We start from the raw sequence: 18,762 nt of genomic DNA, 5'->3' as shown, positions 1-18,762 counted from the left end.
CATGATTTTTTTGAATGCAGAGGCCCTGCAGAATAAAAGGGTGGGCGCTGCACTGTTTTATGCTGCATAATATTTGTGCCACTGTTTATCAAACACATTTTCAGAAGAAAAAATAAAAATAAAAAAAAAACACACACACACATATGAGTTTTAGTGCACACAAAACAAAACCTAATTTTGTATGAAAAATATATGAGGAGAGGAGGTTGTATTGAGTAAATAGATACCAAACAGGTCGAGCCTCAACATTGTACACCCCTGTGAAATACTATGGAACCCAAAATTGTATATAGGAGATGATTAAATCTCATGTGTAGCACACTTGCCATTTACGTATATTTGAAAGCCCTATGTGTGCATTCGCATTCAGGTGTGTGCACAGAGCACACTGGGTCGGTGACATCTCAAGAGGACGGTGCCCACCAGGCGACGTCGCCCTTACCTATATAAGAACAGTCAAAGAGCAAGCCAGGCATTCGGTGGTTTGCCTTAGTTGACTGGAGAGATTTCCTTTTTGTTTCAGGTCCAGCGGACGTCATGCTTCCTGATGTAAATCCATCATGGACACTTTAAAATGTTTTAAAGTAATGGTCAAAAAAATTGTTTTTATTTTTTGACACTTGTTTGGTGAATGGGTAGGGGAACCATGTACCCCATAGTCATTCAAATAAGGGGGGGGGGAACCAGGATCTGAGAGCCCCCCACTGTTGAGGGTATGTGGCCTGGTATGATTCAGGAGGGGATGCTCACTCACCCCCCCTTTCCCAGCATGCCAGCCTGTATGCTTGAATAAGGGTCTGGTATGGATTTGGGGGGGGGGGGGGGTCGCAAACCTTTTCTTTTTGGCATGGGGTACCCCTTTAAAGAAATATGGGGAATTTTTTGCTCCCCTTATTCATATGGACCTATGCTGCATCTGTCCCCCACCTGCCTCTGCACTGAGAACCGAGCCAACGAACACTGCCGATGCCTCGGTTTTCTCATCTCCCCAAGAGGAGAGCTGCTGCCTGTCAATCAGCAGCTCTCCTGCTTTGCTCATCCACATTCATTGGAGCACTGAGCTGTGGAGGGCCAGGGAGAGGTCGTTGGAGCGGTCGTCTCAGCGGCTCGCTGAGAGGCTGAGGCAGCCATCAGTCCAGGCACATGATGGATCCAGACTCCCAGAGTCCCAGAGTCGGAATGACGTGGTGTCTAAACTAATCCTGGTGACGTCCGCAGAAGACCCTTAGAAGCCCAGCCAAACAAGCTCAGGCTGAACTTCTTTAAAATCCATAACAGACCCGAAAAGGCCTGGTATGGACTGGAGGGGAACCTACTCCAGTTTTGAAACTTTTGTATTGCCGGCAATTTAAATGTCATTTCATTATTTATTTTTCTTTAGGAATTTCATTTTTGCTGCAGCATGTTCTATACATGCTACAGATGCACATGGGGCCCGGTATGCATGGGGGAGGAGACAGCCGATGAGTCATCCATCAAGGACTCGGCGGTTGGCTTCCCAGCCTGCTCCTTGTGACTAGCTCAATGCGTAAAATTCTGAATAAAAAAAATAAAATGCGGTAACTGCCACTCAATCGAATACCGCATTCATTATTTTAATGTAAAATGTAAATGTCTTTGTGAATTGCACTTTCAAACTGGATTTAGTGTAAGTGCCATTTTACTTTTTTAATTTTATTTTTCATGTTTAAGTCCTAGATGCTTTGAATTCTTTGAACTACTGGGCCAGAAAACAAAAATGGTGGCCGGCCTCCAATGTCCAAGCTTGATTATTAAACATCAATAAATCACAAAAAATGCCTGTGTACAAGGGTGTCGTGGTCCACGTTTCAGGTCAAACACTGTTTTATGATTGAGCAGCATACATAGAAAGAAAGAAAAATAGGCATGTGTTAGCTCCTTAATAAGCTTGTATTCTCCTTCCCAACCATGGGCATTACTTATGTGCCTTGGATATGTGTGACCTACAGTACATGTTGTTCCCCCCCCAATAAAAGTCATGGGGCAAGCATGCTTAAATAATTGAACAACCTTTAAAATGTATTCACTCATCCAAATTTGCACGTGATGAGCATCAAAGGAAATGGGCACTACAAATTGATTTAAAGAGGAGAGACAAGAAATTAAATATATCCGATGAAGTACGAACAGTTCCAATCCAGTTAAAATGTTATTGCCTACAGCAAAACTCGAAGTAGACTCAGCTAACCTATGTGATGTAGTGGTCTGCCACCTCGTGAGCAACTGACTGAAGAGATTTCATAGTGACAGAGGACACAGGAGGAGAGCAAGTCTCAATAAAATAACCCAAAAGGCCAAAATCTTCTTTAGATTTGGATAACATGGCGAGGTTAGAACCATGTTCAGGCTTCTATTGTTGTCTGTGTGCCCATTACGAAGAGTCAACACAATTTTCCTGATTACCAGTAAGAAAGTGAGGTTAAGCCAAAAATTTGAGTTGCCTCAAAAAAAAAAAAAGAAAAAGAAAAAAGGAGAGCGGGGAATTCCTCCAATGGGTACGGCCGTTTAAAAAAAAAAAAAAAAAAAAAAGAGAAAGAAAGGAGATTCCTCCCACATAGGAAAGATGTCATCACTTCTTGTTGGGTCTACAGGACAAAAAAAGGAAAGACTATCTCCCTCATGAGACAAACAAGTTTTGGCTTTACATATACTGTAGGGCCCATTCACACTAGAAACTGCATGTGAACTGCACACGCACTGCATGTTCCTACGCGATTCACATGCAGTGCGATTTCAGCACACTTTGAATAGACTGAAATTGCACTGCACGAAAATAGTGCTTGCACGACTTTTGGAGATGCACTGCAACCGGATCGCACGGTAAAAGAGTACCATGCAATCTGGTGCGGGCAAACATACTGTATTTGAGGTGTCATTAAGTTTGCACCAACACGGAAAGGAGGTTTCCCCACAGGGCATTCTACAGCGAAACAGGCCCTTAAAGTGACTCTGTCATAAGCGAGGTATGGGGGCTGCCAATGTAGGCCTCATGAAAATACTAGAAGCCTGACTTTGGTATGTTTCAGTCCTGGGACAGGCCTGCATTTATCTTGGATAATGTCCCTATACTGTCAGTTTTATAAACATTTAAAACAAGACAAGAATCTCCCAGAGCACTGAGGGCATAACACTAAACAAACAACGCCAGCAGAAGTTGCTTGCTTGGTGGCTCCTTTCGACGTAATGTTTTGGCAGAGCCAAGTGCCCCCTCCCATTGCAGTTATATAGAGCTGCCCTTCTTTGGGGCCCTAACTGCCACTCTTCTGGGAAAACTTTACGCAAATGTTTGGAGTGTGCTTTTGTAAGTTTGTGCCTATTCAGCCAAAAGAACATTTGTGAGGTCAGGTAGATGTTGGACAAGAAGACCCGACTCACAATCAGCATTGCAATTAATCCCAAAAAGCGTTCAGTAAGGTTGAGGTCCAGGCCACTTTAGTTCCTTTAAATCAGGGGGTCTCCAAACTTTCTAAACAAAAAAAAAAAAAAGTCAGTTTACAGTTCTTCAGGCTTGGGGGGGACCAGTCCCAAGTATATGGCCAGTGGGAGAGGAAAATGCCCCAGCATCGGCGGAACGTAAACAATGCCCCATTAATAGGAAGACCCATTGGCGTCAGTGAATGGTGCCCCATCATTGGCGTTAGTGGATGAAATGGTGCCCCAAGGGCCAGATAAAGCTAAGCAAAAGGGCCACATCTTGCCCGTGGTTCACGGTTTGGAGACCACTGCTTTAAACCAATCTGGTCAAACCATTTCTCATGGAGCTGGTTTTGCGTACAGGGGCACAGTCATGCTGAAGCAGAACAGGGCCTTCTGCAAACCGTTGTCACGTTTTGGAAGCTCACAATTGCCTAAACATTCTTTGTATGCTGTAGTATTAACAGTCCCCTTCACTGGAAACACCTGAATTCAGGTTAGAAGGGGGTCCACATACATTATTTGGCCCGAAAGTATCTGTTCACAGCTAGCAGTCTTCCTTTTGTATAGGGTGGAAACCCGCTCTGCATAAAAAGTCATTATTATGCCTGGAAGTCGGACACTCTGCACTTTACCCATGTGATAACAGCTAGCATGTAATCAATTGTAAACATAATTAGCTGAGGAAACAGGCGCAATGGTAACAAAGAGGCCTCCTATCCCAAGAACAGTCCCCAGGGTCTAAATTAGAACCATACAGAAGGGAAACCTATATCCTGCTAGAGGCTGATAAATCCTTCCTCTCTTTCTAGGAAATTACAGTGTGGTTAACCCTGTCCTGTCTATAAGAAGCACCAGTGCTGGCGGGAAGAGCCGGTGGTCCATGCAAATCAGAATCTACAAAAAGTTCATCTACCCTAAAATCTTATTTGAGACCAGGTCACAGAACAGCCCAGTGTTGATGTTTGGTTGTGTCCACCAAGAACCTTTATATTAGTATTAGATGAATGTTGGTAGAACGAGCAGTCCACCGTTTTATTGTACCCTCTGTGATCTGATTTTAGCTCAACTTTAGCGCACCAGCGAACAGCTTAGGAGAACGAGAAGTCGCTCTGCTGGTTCTTAGGGCTAGTCTACACTTGCTTCAAAACAAGGCTTCGGATAGGCTTTGTTAAAGCTCTCTAAATGCAAGTCAAAGCTCCCGTCACTAAATAAAAAGGTTAGCTTAGAATCCTATTTACACCTTGCGTTTGCTTCGGCTTCGATAAGGATACCCCATGTCGCTTTAGTGGTGCTTCAAAGCCTCCATAAAACGCCATGACAAAAAAGTTTTCTTGAAGCACCTGCAGCTTTCAAGAGGCTTTAATTCAGCTTTAACTTCATTTTGGAGAAATTGCAGGTATGAGAGATACACACACGGCATCTGTCAAGCTTCAAAAGAGAATCAGACGCTTCACCAAAGCACCACCGAAGCATCAAAAACACATCATAAAAAGCATGTTGAAGTGGTAGGCACTTTAATGCATGCCAAAGCAAGCGTAAATGAGCTCTTAGGGCTCGTTTACACTTGCTTTAAATACATGGCTTCGGACACGCTTTGTAAAAGCTCTTGGAACACAAAAACACCCGTCACTAAATAAAATGGTTAGCTTACAGTCCCGTTTACACCTTGCTTTTGCTTGGTGCTTCGAAGAGGCTTTGGTGGGGCTTCAAGTGAGCTTTGCCACAGACTTTTGTAGGCTTTGAAGCACAACTAAAGGAGTCATGGGGTATACTTTTTGAAGCAAAGCAAGGTGTACACAAGACTAAGCCAACCATTTTATTGAGTGACAGGAGCTTGGACTAGTGTTCAGAGAACTTAAAGCGGGGGTCCGCCGTTTTTTTTTTTTGTTTTTTGTTTTTTTAAAAGCCAGCAGCTACAAATACTGCAGCTGCTGACTTTTAAAATAGTGACACTTACCCGCCCAGCGTGCCCGCGATGTCGGCACCCGAAGCCGATCTCTCGATCGTCTCTCGGGTGCTGCCGCAGCCATCTTGGGTATGGGAATCAGGAAGTGGAGCCTTTCGGCTTCATTTCCCGGTTCCCTACTGCGCATGCGCGAGTCGCGCATGCGCAATAAGGATGGTCCCCGCTGTCGCTGGGATCCGTGCGTTTCCCAGCAGGCGACTTTCGGAAAGGGGCGTACCTTCTGCAGAATCTACGCCGGAAGTGGGTGCAGATACCTGTACTGTACAGGTACCTGCACCCCCCTCCCCCCTGAAAGGTGCCAATTGTGGCGCCGGAGGGGGGGGGGGAGGGTTCCAATGAGCGGAAGGTCCACTTTAGGGTGGACCTCCGCTTTAAAATAAAGCCCGTCTGAAGCCTTTTTTTGAAGCAAGTGTAAACTAGTCATTGTGTGTTGAAGCCAAAGAAAGTGTAAATGAGCCCTTACTGTTAAAAAGAAAATGCTGCTCAATGTATTTTTTGTTTAGTCTTGCATAGAGGTGGAAGGTTAGAACCTGTTATCTGCTGCTTTGGAGTGTCCCTGGTGAAAATGTTCTTCCTGTAAATGTCACGGGGGGGGGGGGGGGGATACAGGAAGTTGGGGGAAGTTTTCTGCAGGAAGGTCAGTCGGCAAAACAGACCCGATCAAGGTTATAAACCATCCCAAGGAAACACAATAATTATGAAAACGACTTCTAAAGAACTCCATGCAAAATTTGAAGAATACAGTAGGAGGAGTGAGACTCCATGACAAGGGGGAATGCCGCCAGGGAGAACTGCTGGGAGAGCCTACCACAGGAGATCCAGAACAAACAAGGGGGAAGATGCGTTGATCTGGGGACTGTGGACTAAAAAAGGTTAGTGGTCCTCAGGATTCCAAATTGTGAGTTTAGTGGCCCATGGGGTGGACCCGGATCAGTGGTCGCCAACCTATCTATTCTATTTTGGTTCTTTAATCACTTGAGCTTCGGAAGGTTGTACCTTCTTCCTGACCAAACCATTTTTAGCTATATGGCACTGTTTTACTTTAACTGACAATTGAACGGTCGTGCAACGCTGTACCCAAAAGATTGTTACCCTTTTCCCCCCGCAATTTGTCATTCACACATCAGCACTTTCAAATCGTGAGCAGATTTACAGCAAATCTTCCCACCATTCCAAAAGCTGAAGTGTGAACGCAGCCTTGTTGATGTCAGGAGAATGGGCAGACTGGTTCGAGATGACAGAAAGGCAATGTTAACCACTCGTTACAATCAAGGTATGCAGAATACCATTTCCGAACGCACAACACATCCAACTTTGAAGCAGATGGGCTACAGCAGCCAAAAGCCACAACGGGTGCCGCACCTGTCAGCCAAGACCTGGAAACTGATGCTACAATTCACACAGGCTCACCAAAATTGGACAATAGAAGATTGGCACACTTTTGGGCCCCTTAGTAGCAACTGACCATTGTTTGAACGCCATGGCCTACCCGAGTATTGTTGCTGACCATGCCCATCCCTTTAGGACTACAGTGTTCCCATCTTCTGATGGCTCCTTCCAGCAGGATAATGCACCATATCAAAGCTTCAATCATCTCACCACTGGACGAGGTCCCTGTCCTCCACACTCACCACATCTCACCCAATAGGGCACCTTTGGCATGTGGTGGAACAGGAGATTCACATCATGGATGTGCAGCTGACTACTCTGCAGCAACTGCATGGTGCCATTATATCAACATGGCCCAAATTTTGAGGAATGTTTCCAACACCTTGTTGAATCTATGCCGGGAAGACTGAAGGAAGTTCTGAAGGCAAAAGGGGTACAACCCGGTACTTGGCAAGGTGTACCTAACAAAGTATCCAGTGATAGATATATAGATTTATAATATAATATATATATATTTTTTTTAAATACTAAATGTTATATATAGATATAGATATAAAAACTACATTTACCTAGCCTATCTAGCAGCCTATCTAGGAGGGTGCTACATTATGGTGACTGTCAGTAGCACTCCCAATAAAATTTGTGTTAAACATTCCCAAATTGGAGCTGTATGATACTTTAAGGCCTTGTTTGGTTTGCTTTCTGAAGAGTGATCTGTGTTCGGATGGCTTTTCAGGGAGCATTTGACAGGCGGTGAGGAGACATTGTATGGCCTCCTCACCACCTGTTTTAATTCCTAAATGTTGGACTACCATGCCACAAATTAATGCATTATGCATGGTTGTGGATCGGTTGCAGCTTGGCCCTATTCACTTGAATGGGTCACGTTCAGCAAGTGGTAATGCATGCCAAGCACAAGAGGGAGTAAAATTCCTGCTGTAGGCTTGAAGCAAAGCATTGGGACCATGGCATGTGTTCACCTCCAACCCCTGCCTTCCTAAGTAAAAGGGGAGCCATTCACAACCAGTAAACACACAGCTCAACCATGGGGTTTTATTGCCCCCAAATTAAACTGTAAATGTGCCCTAAAAGCTTTTAGAAATCTTGCCAAAAAAAAACTCATAAAATGCTTTGTAAAGGCTTGATGTGCACATGGCTGTTATACAAATTGAAGCCCAAACGCTAAAGAGAGGCCACAGAGGACCGGTTACATGGATTGAGGAACCTGCGAGGGATAAGGCAAGTTTGTATTCGTATTTAAAAAAAAATAATAATAATAATTATATATAGATATTTATATTTTTTTATTATAATATAAAAAATATATATAAAATATTATAAATATAAAATTATTTTTATTTATATATTTTTTAAATATATATTGTAGTTTTTAAAAATACATTATATAATATATCCCACCACTCTCTATATTGTCAGTGGTAAAGAGGGTTAAGTTTCCTTTTGTGTTGTAGTGCAGGTGAGTCAGACAGCTCCGCGCATGCACAGCACTGAGGCAGTCTCTGTACGGGTAGACACGGTAGGAGCCCATGGCGGACCAAAGCCTGGACTGCAGCTGCCTAGACAGAGCCGCGTGTGTGTCGCCCACTCACTTGGCCAATCTGCTGCTTCTCAGAACTGACACAGTGTTTGGGTTTTGCCTCAGACTTTCCAAGAAAACCAACAGAGCTGCATAGAAGGAGGCTCTATTGGGCCCTCCCTGGCCCCAGCTCAATCATCATCTCCTTTCCTGACGTTCCTAGAAGACAGGCAGCCCCTACACAATGCAAGAGGCAGCTGCCAGACTCACAGGCTCAGGGTAGATCTCAGGGGGGGGGGGGGGGGGGGGGGTGAAGCCAAAATGGGCTGGTGGGAATAACGACCATCAATGCAGCACAACTGCCCTCATAAAAGGTCCCAATGGATTTGAAAAAGTTTTAATTTCTGAGGTAACTCCTTATTTAGGGCAACAAAGTAATATAAAAAAAAAAAAAAAAAAAAAAAAGATTATAAAGGACATATAAAAGTTTATGATATGATGCAAAAATAATTTTATATGGATTTGCAATATAAAAAAGGAGGAAGAAAAAAATAAATAAAAAAAGTCACCATAAAGTATATGATTAAGGCCGGGTTCACACTATAGCGATGCGGGAACGCCGCGAATCCGCGGCGTTTACCCGCATCGCACACCTCCCGCCGGCAGTTCACACTGCCCTATGCGGACGGCTGGGAGTGTCAATGTTATGTTAATGACACCCCCAGATCTGTCCGCATATCGCAGTGCGATCTGCCGACTCGCACAGGAATCGGATCGCATGGTGTGAACCCCCATGCGATCCGATTCTGTTGCAGACTCAAAAAAGGGTCCCGTGCGAGTTTGCTGCGGGAGCGCTGCGAATTCAGCCATACTATCTGTACGGCTGAACTCGCATCGCTACGGAGATCGGATGTGATTTGCTGTGCGAATCACATCCGGATCTCCCCCCGCAGCGGTGTGAACCGGGCCTAAGACAGTATTAAACCCAAAAGCAAACATTATCTTGCAGCTTACCAATTCCTAGATGTGATGGCTGCATTCGTTTTCTTTTTTGGGCTATTTTCCTCTGGTGAACCAGCCAGCAAGTTTGTTTTCTCAAAACCTCAAAGCTCTCCAGCAGAATGCATCAGTTTACATAGGTGAGGCAAACAACTTAAAACTGGCAGGGGTTATTAAAATAATCAACATTTATGGAAAACCTTTATCCCAAAAAGGAAAAAAAAAATATTGCTGTAACGGATTGTAAAGTGTGAGCTGGGGCTTGCCTTCAAATTTGTTAGTGTACCCAAATCTGCTAGTACATCAACATTTCCCCCTCCACCCCACAGACTGATAGTGGTGCCATCTGTGGTGCCTCCTGTTCTCATTCCGCCACAATGATTTCAGCAGTGCAAATCGCACTGATGTGCGGCTTTAAAAGCAAGCTGAAGTCGCACAATTTCAAAGCTGCACCGGTGGGAACCAGGGCTTAAAGCAGAACTAAACCCGCCTATTCTTTTCAGCCAAGGAAGCAGCCATTTTGGACTCTGATCTGCAGTTGCCATGGTTCTGCACATGTGATCAGGTATGACACCAGACATTTGATGGTTTGACAGTTTGTCAGCACAAGCAAATGTGACAGTTAGCAATCCCAGCAATCCAGAAATGTAACTTTTGAATATGTTATATTGATGGTTTAGCCCCACTTTATTGTACCTGGAATGTATTTTAACCCCTTCACGCTGACATAACACAAATGCGGCCTCCCTGGACTCTTTGTGCCGTACAGAACGCTCCGAGCGCAGAGGCCAGGGTCAAACTGAGAGCCCCGGTCCTGTACAAACAACTCGGGACCCGGATTTCCCGCTTCCAGGTCACCCGGTAACTGTGGTAGCCTCTGATTGGCTACCACAGTGATCAGTCACTAAAGTCTGCACCTGTGTTTCTTGCGCTGAATGGAGAGGAAAGATACATTGTATCCTCTCTCCTTGCAGAGAAAAAAAAAAAAAAATAAAATAAAAAAAAAAAGTGTGCAAAAAAAAAAAAAAAAAAAAAAATAAAGAAAAATACCTAGATCAAGGTCAGTGTTTGGGTCAAGTGAGAATATGAGAGATAGAGGATAATATATTATATATACACACACACATACATACATATACATATACACACACACACACACACACACACACATATACACCTATACCCCCTCACATTTTTGAAGGAGTAAAACCTACAACTTCAGTAACAAACATACACTTTTAACTAGTCAGTTTGGAAGACTAATGCCGTGTACACACGACTGGACTTTCCGGCAGAAAAGGTCAGATTCATTTCATCGGATATTCTGATCGTGTGTGGACTTCAGCTGACTTTTTTTCCTTCAAAAAGTCAGACGGACCTATAAATAGAACACGTTTTAAATCTTTCTGAAGGAATCAAATCCCATCGGGAAAACCGCTCGTCTGTAGGCCAGTCCGACGGACCAAATACGACGCAAGGGCAGCTATTGGCTACTGACCATTGAACTTCCTTTTCCAGTCCCGTTGTACGTCATCACGTTTGAAACGAACGGACAGACTTTGGTGAGATCGTGTGTAGGCAAGTCCGTTCGGTCAGAACTCCGTCGGAAAGACTGTTAGTTTATTCTGACGGAAAGCCCGGTCACGTCTACGCAGCGGCATGAGAAATAAAGTGGCTTCATGCTTCTTATCCGTCCTTCACTACACACCATATACAGGGTGTCTAGGGACTCGCTAGAGCACGAATATTTATTTGTGCTTTGTCATTTGAGAACAGTGGAATCTAAAGCACAATTAAAGCTTAGACTTCGGCCAGGAACACTCAGCTCAAACATTTTCCCTTACACGTGTTATTTCACCGAAGCCAGGTTCTGTCCATAAACTTACAAGTCTTATGAGACGGTGGTTGGGGGGGGGGGGGGGGCGGTGAAAAAAAAAATCAATAATGCAGTGTTATTTGTGCGCAGGCATCGCTCCCAGCTGGCAGAATGCAGCGTCTTAATGTCACCTTCAAGAACCTCAGCAGAAAATCTTCAGTCTCCCAGCAGCCCGCAGAGGCCTCATTGGAAATTGGGGCATCTTGTTAACAGGCCGCTCTAATTGCTAAAATAAACAAACTCGCAAACCACCGGCTGCAGGAGGAGAGTGAGCTGAACCCTGCGAGACGGGAGGGGAGAATTAACCTGTGCGATGCCCGAGCAACCCAATACAAAAAGATAATACCACCTAAAAACTTAAAAGTGGTTGTAAACCCTACAATATGTGAAGTGACTGGCCTCAGTTGATACACAGAGATTAAACAAATCCTCCTACATAAGTTGTAAATATATAAATAAAAAAATAAAACCCGGGGGGGGGGGGTGATGGGAGGGTTATGGTAGGGAAAAAAAAAAAAAAAAAGGGGGGGGGGGGTGTTTTTCCTTATGAAGAACTCCAATGTCCTGCAAAGAGCCCTGACCTCAGCTCTACTGAACACCTTTGGGATAAAATGGAATGCCAATGGTGCACCCGGTCTTCTCAGTCAACATCAGTCTTTTAGATCAGTGGCCATCAACCCTGTCCTCAGAGCCCACTAACAGGCCAGGCTTTATGTATTACCTTAGGGAGGCGCAGACTAGAATACTGCAATCACTGAGCAGCAAATCACATCACCTGTGAGGTATTTCAGTTATCTTGCAAATCTGGCCTGTTAGTGGGTCCTGGAAACAAAAACCCTAAAAAATGAGTGTATACCCTCTGTGGGAATTTAACCACTTGAGATCCGCTCTATAGTCAAATGATGGCTACAGCGCGGATCTCCTTTTCGGGGACTACGTCTATTGACGTCGTCCCGTGCCCGAGCGGCCTGCGCGCCCCCTAAGGGGCACGCGCGGCGCGCTCTGATCGGCGAGTCTACGAGACTCGCCTGATCACCGATCCGTACAAGGGGTCGATCCCTTATCACGTGATCAGCTGTCATCCAATGACAGCTGATCATGTGATATAACAGAGCCGGTAATCGGCTATTCCTCCTCGTGCTGACAGCACAAGGAGAAAAAAAAAAGCCGATCACCGGCGGCCGTGATCGGGAAATCAGTCCCGATCACGGCCAGCCCTGCTAGTGCAAACCTGCCCCCTGCCAGTGCCACATTAAAAAAAGTAAGTGCCACCCAGCAGTGCCCACAATCTGCCTTAATAAAGGTGCTGCACCCCAGTGCCACATATCCGTGCCCATCAGCGTCATCTACCAGTGCCCATCCGTGCCATCTTTGCCCATCCGTGCCGCCTTATCTGCCTATTTGTGCTGCCTTAACTATGCCCACCAGTGCAGCCCATCAGTGCCCACCAGTGCAGCCCATCAGTGCCCACCAGTGCAGCCCATCAGTGCCGCCTCATCAGCGCACTTCAATGAAGGAGAAAAATGGCCCGTTTGCAAAATTTTATAACAAACTATTAAACATGATTTATTTATTTTTTTTGCATCTTTTTTTGTTTGTTTAGCAAAAAATAAAAAACTCCCAGCTGTAATTAAATACCACCAAAAGAAAGCTCTATTTGTGGGAAAAAAAATGATAAAAATTTCATTTGGGTACAGTGTTGTATGCCCGCACAATTGTCATTCAAAGTGCATCAGCGCTGAAAGCTGAAAATTGGTCTGGGACTGAGGGGGGTTAAAGTGCCCAGTAAGCAAGTGGTTAAATTGGGTTTCCAGCACTTAATTAAAAGAAAATGGTTTTATATTTGAAATTATATTTATTGAAGTTAGTGGGTCCTGAGGACAGGGTTGATGACCAGATTTCTAGATTATAAACTCTAACGAGCAGGGCCATCTGATAACTCCTGTACTGAATTGTAACCGGACTGTCCATCCCCATGTTGTAAAGCGCTGTGCAAACTGTTGGCGCTATATAAAGCCTGTATAATAATAATAATAATAATAATAATAGACCTCACAAATGTTCTTTTAGCTGAATGGACAATTTTCCATAGACAGACACAATCCCAAGTCAAGACTTCCCAAAAGAGTGAAGACCTTGTAGTCGCCAGGGTGGTGCCAACTCCATATCCAGAATTTTGGAAAGGGATGTCCAACAGGTTATTAACTACTTCCCACCCGGGTAATGTACATAAATTGCCTTGCGGGTGCTCTCTCCTTCTGAGTGGACATTCAGGAACGTCTGTCGGAAGGAGGGGGATGGCTAAGGTTGGCACCTTTTCTTCAAGTCAAACTCGAATATTTTAGCCGCGCAGAACAATTTTTTCAAATTCAACCACTTTAATCCCCCAAAAAAAAAAAAAAAAAAAAAAAAAAAAAAAAAAAAAATTATATATATATATATATATATATATATATATATATATATATATATATATATATATATATATATATATATATATATATATATATATATATATATATATATATATATATATATATATATATATATATATATATATATATATATATATATATATATATATATATATATAATATTTTTTGCGATTAAAGTGGTTGTAAACCGATTACAACCACTTTAACCTAGATTAAGGCTTACTTGTAGGTGCAACAAATATCTCCCAAACCTAAAAAGTTTAGGAGATATTTGCAGAAATATCAGCACTTATGTCTACGGCACATGCGCAATAGACATCGGGCGCATGTTTTTACCAAAAACATGTAGCAGAATACATTTGGTCTTAAAGCGGGAGTCCGCCGTTTTTTTTTTTTTTTTTTTTAAAAGACAGCAGCTACAAATACTGCAGCTGCTGACTTTTAAAATAGTGACACTTACCCGCCCAGCGCGCCCGCGATGTCGGCACTTGAAGCCGATCTCTCGATAGTCTCTCGGGTGCTGCCGCCGCCATCTTGGGTATGGGAATCAGGAAGTGGAGCCTTTCGGCTTCATTTCCCGGTTCCCTACTGCGCATGCGCGAGTCGCGCTGCGCAATAAGGATGGTCCCCGCTGTCTCTGGGATCCGTGTGTTTCCCGGCAGGCAGCGGGGGACTTTCGGAAAGGGGCGTAGATTCTGCGGAAAGGGGTGTACCTTCTGCAGAATCTACGCCGGAAGTGGGTGCAGATACCTGTACTGTACAGGTACCTGTAATCCCCTCCCCCCTAAAAGGTGCCAATTGTGGCGCCGGAGGGGGGGGGGGGGGGGGGAGGATTCCAATGAGCGTAATATCCACTTTAGGGTGGACCTCCGCTTTAAATTTATTTTAAAAAAAAATTGATTTTATTGGATTTCTTTTAAAATAGAAAGTAGAAAATAGTTTTCAAAATTTCCACTTTTTTCGCTTATATCGTAAAAAAACAAAAAAAAAACAAAAACGGGAGTCATAAATAAATACCGCCAAAAGAAAGCTCTATTTGTGCAATGGAAATGATAAAAATGTAATTTGGGTATAGTGTAGCATGACCGCGCAATTGGCATTGAAAGTGCGAGAGCGCTGAAAGCTGGAAAATGGTCTGGGAAGGAAGGGGGTGAAAATGCCCAGTATTGATGTGGTTATAGATGTGATGGTCAGGTATCTACAAACCTAAACTGTAGCATCCCTTCTGCCTTCATTCCTGAGTGTTTCGAAGTCAAAACCATATACATGAGCATGATGTGCTCTCACACAGACACCATAATAAATCAGTACTATTAGTCCACAAGCAATTTCACTTGGCCGAGGTGGACAGCTTCAAGGCTGTAGATAAATCTATACTTGAGGAGCAATTCATTTCAAAATCTTCAGCTTGTGTTCCTTTTTAAAGTAGATTTGCTAGAATGGTGAAGATGTGCCCTAGAGAAAGCCCAAAAAAGTCAAATCAGGCCAGCATCACCTGACCCATTTCCAAAGTAACCTGGCAGCAGAGTTGTGCGAGGTCGGCCATGTTTACAGTCTGGGTCGTTGGGGGGCTGAAGACTCCTTTTGCAGATTAAAACTTGCCGCCCAGTCTCCAGACGAGGTTGCCTGAGGTGCGGTCGTGAAGGATTTTTCTGCGCCGTCTCTCCAGTTACTTAATCCCTGAACTGAACGGAGCGGAGTGTTGTGTGTAGAGCAGTGTGCCCACACAGACACAGCGTACATTGTCTAAGTCATCGGAGACAGCCATGCTCTCATCTTACATTTCAATAACCAATTTATGCCTTAGAAAAATCAAGATCGGACATTTATAGGAAAAAAAAAAAAACACCATTAGAAGAAAATCTGCTGAAAAGGTAGACTTCGGTCAAAACAGGATTTTAATTTCAACAAGATTATTCAAATACCACGCCAGGCTGCCCCTCTAAATCCTTATGGTTTTCTTTACCCCAAATGACCGTCAATACACAGCTATAATCATATGCAAATAGCGATTCAGAACTGCACATGGCTAGACCCCCTCCAATGAGTGCGATTGGGACTAGGGACAGGTACAAGCACCACGTTGTGGGAGGGAGCACAACATCACCACATGCCTGACGAAAGGGGTCCTGCACTGCCTCAAAATGTTACACCACACTATATGCGATATGATCTTTCTTCAAAAAAAAAAAAAAAAAGTTTGGACTCAACAGAAAATCTTTTGCGTGCTGGCGAATATTTACACATTCTGTGGGAGGGAGCGCGATATATTTGCCCCAAACCCAAAATTTCTGTTTATGAGAACTCTAGCTGCAGGTTAGGCGATTGGGGAGTGAGGTCACTATGTAGTGATCAAGGTCATTTGGATTTGTTATAGACCAAAACATACAACCCCCTAGCAACTCAACCCCCTTTTACTGCAATCAGGTGATGCTGCATCACGGTCAGGAGCCAGTATCAGAAGACAAGTAGCTATATAAGAGGCTTCCACCGACCAGCAGGATAACTACACAAGCCGTGACCCTGGCAGATGATGTGGGCTGATCATCCAAGGACCATGGTCTAAGCACTGGTGGAAGTGGGTTTTGCCGAGTGTTAGCACCTGCTCCTCAATATCGCCCCATCAGGAGCCGGGGTTCAGGCGCAGATATAGCAGGTTGGGATCAAGCAGAAGTGTAGTTGAGGAACAAGCCAAGGATCGGTAACAAGTCGTTGCAAGTTGGGATCAATTGAAAGTGTAGTCAAGGAACAAAATAAGGGGTTGGTAACGAGTAGTAGTAAAGCTAAGGGGACAGCAACAGGTACACAAAGGAGCCAGATATTAGCTGGAGAGCACAATAATCTGGCAAACGGAAGTGCCAAGTCATGTCTTAAATCAAGAATTTCACAGGAGGAGCAAAGGGTTCAAGAGAAACCAGACACAAGGCAGTTGTCTGAGGAATCATGCAGGAAACCGTCCAGCATCCCTGATGGCTCAGCAAGAAAATCCACCGCCAGATGCAAGTTCATAGTCCGTTCCTGACATGCCGACACTCAAACTTTAATCAAGGCTGCAAAAATTTTTTGAGAGAAAGGAAGGAACACTGCACACAGGCCCAGTGCATGAATATGTGAATGCGTTTAGCCTCAGCCAGTGCTGCTCCAGAAACACCCTCCAATAATGTTGTTTCGCCCTGCACACTGGGGCTTGGTTACCATGGTCAAAACCTCTGCGATCAAACATGTCAAAGGATGTGGATGGAGCGGCACTGGCTGAGGCCGCACTCATTCACATATTCATGCACTGGGACAGTAAGCAGTGTTCCTTTCTCAGATGATGCTTCTACGCCCCTGAATGGTCCCCATAGGTGCCTGCTCCCTTCACTACAACCACTGGGGAGATCTTTGTCTTAGCTTAGATAGACACAGCAAGTTATACCTGGATCACGGCAAAAAAATATGTATTTGCAATACCATTACACATTACTGTTCAAGGCCGAAGGAAGAGGGAGTCCAATTCCTCCAAAACGTGTTGGAACTGACATTTCCGTTCAAACAATGCAGACGCACCTCCATGCGAAATTAACATTTTTCATCAGGCATATCCAGGATTTTACCTTCTGATGGGCAATGATCTTATTTCAAATAAAGTGGCACCATCAGAGGACTACAATTGGGTCCACACATCCCCCCCACCCCCCTCCTTGGATTTACATGTGTAGCAACTTCTACATTGGTAGGTGCCAGAGTGAGGACTTTGCAAGGGAAAAACTTAGTGCAGGTGAATTTGGGCAGGCCTGCGCTTCAGGCTAGGCCTGCTTGTTTTGATCTGGGGGATAGGGAGTGGTTAGTGCGGCAGTGGGTGTGACCACCTGTGCTTTAGTTCTGAGGCCCCTCCCCTGCTTTCAGAAAGAATGATCTGGAAGAGGGGCAGGGCCTAGGACTAGAGTGGCAGGCAGCTCATGTGAGGAGCTCTGACCAATCCCCAACTGGAATTGGCAGGCCTCCCATATAAGCTAGGGTTACAGCCCACTGGGGAAGGAGTTGTCGGCTGATAATGACAATCAGAAAATGTCTATTTGCTTATGTGTATACATGTTTCTATGCAACTCTTACTTATTATGTAGTATACAGATTGGCTCTTTGTTTGGAATTAAAGATGGCGGGTACCCCCTGCTTCCCACGCGTTAGAAGAATGCATATAAAACAGAACCAGCTTCAACCAAACTTCAAGCATCAAGTTTCTCCATTTCTCTTGTATTTTAACCAATAAGATGTACCAATGAGACTGACATAGCAATGACGTATCTTTCTGTATAAAATATTAACGCCGCCCAGAAATAAATCAGAAGTTAGAAGTAACCAAGCTGAACGTGTCTCAGAGAGTGTTTACTTCTAATGTGCATGCACATTTATACTTTTTAATTAGAAACAGCAGCAGATAACCTTGAACTAGATTGTAGTTCTTCTCCATTTCAGGGAGGCGTGAAGAATGGAGTACTATGCAGCAGCAGGGGCCTGGATCCCCATGGGGAGGGGGTGCGAGGCCTATCGGAGGAGCCCAGGAGAGCTGGGGAGGGAACTTCTTTACATGGTCATGGATGAAGTGTTCTGGAACAGAGGGGTTGGAGAAGCTGCTGGAACGCATGTCCAGTTAAAGTTCTCCATCTTGGACTCGGGGCAGGTGAAACTCGATGAGTGGACCACAGTGGAGTTTTGGATGAGGCATGCCAGTGGAGCTAGGTGCGAGGCCAGACAAGACTGGGGAAGTGTAAAATCGCTGTGGCCTGAGGGCGCAGGATTTGCAGGCCAGACTAGCTGCGAGCAGTAGTCCAGAAATCAGCACATGCTACTAAATTACTAAGCCGCCGGGGAGAGGTACTGCAGACCTCTTGGCCTAGTGAAAGTCCAACCAATTCTAGCCAGCAACAGATTGTTCAGAGTGGTCTCTTGTCAAGAGGATGATGCGACAGAAAGAGTAATGATGCTACAGTGGAAGTTCGTGCAGGAGGGTGAAGTCCTGGGAGCAACAGTCTGCAGGAGACACGCAGGGAGGAGGAGAAATAGCCTGCATGGTGTTATGGAGGGGAAGGGACTTTAGATATTACGTGTACATCAGTACTTCACGGCTCAACCTTTTGTT

General features: G+C 44.5%; 1 protein-coding gene across 1 annotated transcript in view; it reads right to left on the bottom strand.

Annotated features, from left to right (window-relative positions):
- Positions 1-18,762, bottom strand: part of QARS1 (glutaminyl-tRNA synthetase 1) — a 149,241-nt gene that overhangs the window by 80,148 nt on the left and 50,331 nt on the right. The gene's annotated exons all lie outside the window — the stretch shown is intronic.

The sequence above is a fragment of the Lithobates pipiens genome, unplaced genomic scaffold (assembly GCF_037356315.1).
Source record: "Lithobates pipiens isolate NorthernLeopardFrog02 unplaced genomic scaffold, aLitPip1_a1.2 Scaffold_23, whole genome shotgun sequence".
NCBI classification, from domain to species: domain Eukaryota; kingdom Metazoa; phylum Chordata; class Amphibia; order Anura; family Ranidae; genus Lithobates; species Lithobates pipiens.
The sequence above is the reverse complement of the archived record's forward strand: the minus strand, read 5'-3'. Positions and strand labels throughout refer to the sequence as shown.